Below are 4,608 nucleotides of genomic sequence, written 5' to 3' on the forward strand. Positions count from 1 at the left end.
TTAGCATTGGAAACAGCTTTGTTCAAAACTGGACTTGGTTTTACATCTCAATGTGATCTATAGAACAAGGTACGTTTGAAGGAAATTCAGTAGTTGGGCAAGTCAAAAACAGTCAATATTTATGCACTGAAGCCCACCAGAGCCTGAGCCTGGATATTTTTCAGAAGCACTGGGAGACTTTCTTTGGGCAGGCATTTAGCAGACAAAGCCAAGCATTCAGAGGGCTTTCTGTTTTTGCTCTACTTGCTTTTTTAAGTTGTTTTGTTCTCCTATTTTTATGAGTTATGTTGTTCTCTTATTATAAGTCATTCTGAGCCTTTGTTGGGAAGGGCAGGATAATTGAGGATAACAGTTATATCAAGTACATAGGAGTCAGAGATAATCAGTCTTAAGGTTGCATTAATGGAAGCATTAATTTTCTTTTGCATGAAGTTAGTATGTTAAATAACATTGATCTTCTCACTTCTCCAGAAAATTGATGAAATCGTGGCTTCATTAAACTCCATGGAAACCATGCCATTACCTCCAAAAGGCCAGAGGTGTTAGCCACAGCAATTAGCAGGCTAATTTTATGGTAGGACAGTTCCCCAGAGCTCTGCAGAGCCAAGCATTAGTGCAGCGGGTTGTGGAGCCGCACTGGCAGGACATGCAAAACAGAAAGGCAAGCATTCTGCCTTTCACTTTTTAAATTTAAAATAGGATGTTTTTACGGTAAGGGAAGCACATTTCAATGAATAAATACTATTTATAAATATCTAAATTATTAATGATGACATCCAGAACTTATTAAAGAAAATGGCAAGCTTAGGGGTTTATCTTTATAGTCATAATATTAGTTTATTAAATCTATAGAGCTTAAATTAAAGCAAAACGGGGGAAATACAGCTAAGGCTGCCACTACCATCTATAAATCTTCCCAGACCGTTCCTTGTCTTTTTCCTAAAAGGAGACAGAATCTTGTGAGTTAAGGATGGAGTCAGTCTTAAATTTTAATCTGCTTTATTTCTGCCAGGGAATATATTAGGGAACAGACATTATTTCAAGAATTGTTGTCAAGGTCACAAAGCCCCAGATTTGCCGCACTTCGCTGCTGGCTGTTTGTGAAGTTTTTAGATTTCTTAATATTTGCTTTTTTTCCTCACAAATTTTTCAGTGCTTTTAGTTCTTAAATAAACAAGAAAACTGTGTTTCTCCTCTGGCTCTGGCAGTCGTCGGTAACCCTGCTGCAGCACCCTGGTCCTCAGACGCTACCTACCCTTCAGCAGTGATCTGGTACGCGCATCTAAAGACACACGCAACAGCGCCAAGCTATGGCACCTGGGTACCCTACCACCCAGGAATAGCCTCATCATTGTGGGGATTTACAAACCTTTCTAAAGCAACAAACCAAGACGCACATGCAGGGTGGGAGGTGGGGAAGACAGCTGGTCAATGCTGTTTAATATAACATGATCAAGGCCTGCCTTTTTATTTTTAAGGTGAAACAAGCATATCAAACATCTCACCAGCTGCATAAAAAGCAAGGTCTCTACCCTGAGGAGCTTGAACTAAACAAAGTTTTCTACAAATTGTCATAACAAGGTGAAAGCAATTAAAAATCCTTTGATAATGTCCCTTAGAATATCACTATGTGATATTCTTACCGGATTTGTTTAAATGGTCATAAAATGTGCACTCGTTTAGGTCTTTTGGAAAATGCAATAGCAGGCAGATTTGTAAAATGTGTTTGTGTGCCAAGGTGACTGTAATGGCTCCTTCTGTCAGGTAAACACATAATTAGGATGTTTCCAAATAAATATATTACGCACATGATTGAAGTCAATCCAGACTGCAGTATAAATATTATGCTTTTTAAAAAGTTGCATAATTATATCCCTACCCATGAAGCCTCTTCCCTGATAGGTATCTATTTATGCAACACCATACTGTGCAGTGTGCATGTGCTCTTCCACAGGTGCAGTGGCAGATACTTGCTGCATATGCAGTGTGGCTGATTTTTAAACTGAAATATCTTAGCTGCCTCTCAGAGTACCAACTCTGCTTCCACCTCTTTGCCTAATTGCTTCTTAGATTTATTGTTTAATTAAAAGTGTTCCTGGGTTATACAAGCAACAAATCCTATTAATGTTTGTTTGTTTGTTTTACATATGAATATGGGGGGCTGAATCTCTTGATTTTAAAATAATTGCTTGCTCCTGGGATGCTGTTTGCCAGATTTCATCTTGAGATAAATGCCGGAATTTGAAATTTATAATGGTAGCAATGACAAAGCTTCCTCTGCAGTGTTGCAAATAGCAGTACTAAACACCATTTTTAAAGACCAGTGCAGTAGACTTTTTAAACCAGTGCTATTCAGCCTATTTTTTATTATACAGTGTCCTCCATATGAAGTGATTTGGAAGGCTTCAGAAAGAATTTATCATGGAAGAAAGAAAGAGAAAAGGTTTAGGATGGCACTTGGAGAGAGGGACCAACTTGGTGAGACTTAGCTGGGGAGCATGGGATGAAGGTAGAGAGGAAAGACCTGCTTCACCTGAGAAAAGTCCCAAGCAGAGGACAGAAAGGAACCAACTGGGCATGAAATCCGAGAGATGGGCAGAGTGGAGCTATCCCTGGAGTCTGTAATACCGGTTAAACTATCTATCCATTGAAGCAGGCTTCTCTCCTTACCTCTCAGGCCAGCCGAGAGCCCTTACAGGTTGGATTCAGAGACATCTTCCAGAAATGGGCTCCAGCTGAACATGGCACCTAACCACCCTGAACTTGGAGACTGTTTGGGTGAGGATCTTTGACTCCAGCCTCTTGGACTCGCTCATGGTAAAAGTCTGGATTCCAGACCAGAAGGTTTTATTTGGGCTCTTTGCCAAGGAAATACTGGAAATCTGGGAAAAGGTGCAAAGGGCTGGAATTTTAGAGCCCTCCAGGTTCAAGGGAATCTAGCTCTTGTCGTAACTCAAGACATCTTATGCCTGTGTCTAATACTAAATGGGTCTTTGAACTAGCAGACGAAGGAATAACAACCCCCAGCGGATGAAAATCAAAACCGGACAAATTCAAATGGGAAGGGGGGTAGCCATTAGGAATTAATTCCAACGGCATGGGGTGGGGGATTCTCCATCACGTGTAGCCCTTAAATCGCTATTAGTGGTCTTTCTAAGGGTTATGTCCTAGCTCAACCACAAGGTATGGAATGGCATTACTGGGTGAAATTCTCTGATCTGTATTATGCGAGAGGTCACACTAGCTGATCATAGTGCTCATTTTTGGGTTGAGAAGCCATAAATCTATTAAATTAGCTGAAAATCAAACTGTTGAGTCTTGCTATTAAAATACACAAAGGTTTGCAGGACATTCAAGGCACAATTTACTTCAAATACAGTTGTCCATAAACAGGGCATGGTCACGCTGTGAACCTGGTAGGCATTTGGTGGAGACAGGAGGGTATGTGTGGGGGAAAGTGCCATTCCTTGGAGCTGATCTTCCTCTGCTCCCTTCCTCCAGTGTGACATACAAAAAGAAAAGAATGGACTAGTTAAAAATAGACCCTCCAGATTCACTCATGCACTTTGGCAGCTTTGTGCCACAATGTAAAAGCAGTGCTAAATCCAGCTGAGATAAACTGGATTTACAGCTGCTTTGCATCCTCCAAGCAGCGTAGAACAGGGCGTGTATATGTACCAGCTCATCCGGCCTGTACTGCTAACGTATCTGGGTTGAAAGGGGCAAATATGCTTTTTACTCTAGAAACCTTTGGATTCCAAACTGTGCCCCTGCACGCGCACGCACGTCCCTCCCCTTCACAGCAGGTGGGCTGCAGTGCCCTGTCTCGCCCCAGGTTGCGTGGGGATGAGGAATCCTCTCTTCCCCCTTCCTGCCACAGCAGACCGAGGCAGCCTGGCCCCAGCTTTGTGTCTCGCTCTCTGCAGTTTCAGCTTGTATTGGTTCAGATTGTTTTAAATTGACTCTCAAGACTATGTGAGGACATGTGATGAGCTGTAGAAATGCCTTGCACACAGAAGAGCATATATGTATTATTTTTAAAAGATTACTTAGTATTTCATTAGAGTGAAATTTTGAGTGAAGGCTTGTTTCTCACCATCCAAGACAACCTGATTAATTCAGGCTTCTTTTCTTTGTTTTCGGAATCCCCTCCCCCCATTCTTTTTTGTGTGCCTATTTCCTCATACCTCCTTTAAGAAACTTTATTGTGCCTTTTCTTTTCAACTGAGGACTAATGGGGAGGGGAAAGGGGGAATCCACTGTTTAAAGTTTCAAAACCAATGTTGTGTCTGATAGTTGCCTTATTTTATTTCAGTATCTTTTATATAGTAGCATTCTTAATGTAATTAAAAGCACAAAGCATAAATGAGAAGAGCCCCAAGAAGCTGTCTCTCTGAAAATAGCTAGTATAATAAACTGTGGAAAGAAAAATAAAGAGAAAGTGTAGGAAAGTATTTTTCTGCTTTTGTGAGGCTACAGGAAGAGACAGACTGGATCAGGGCGGTGTCTATCTGGTCCAGTGTCCTGTCCCTGACAGCGGTCACCATCATCAGATGCTGCAGTGGGAGACATTAGCAAATGTGAGAGAATTGCCCCACGTTAGTCTAA

Source organism: Crocodylus siamensis, chromosome 5 (genome assembly GCF_052110815.1).
Source record: "Crocodylus siamensis isolate JL-2025a chromosome 5, ASM5211081v1, whole genome shotgun sequence".
NCBI classification, from domain to species: Eukaryota; Metazoa; Chordata; order Crocodylia; family Crocodylidae; genus Crocodylus; species Crocodylus siamensis.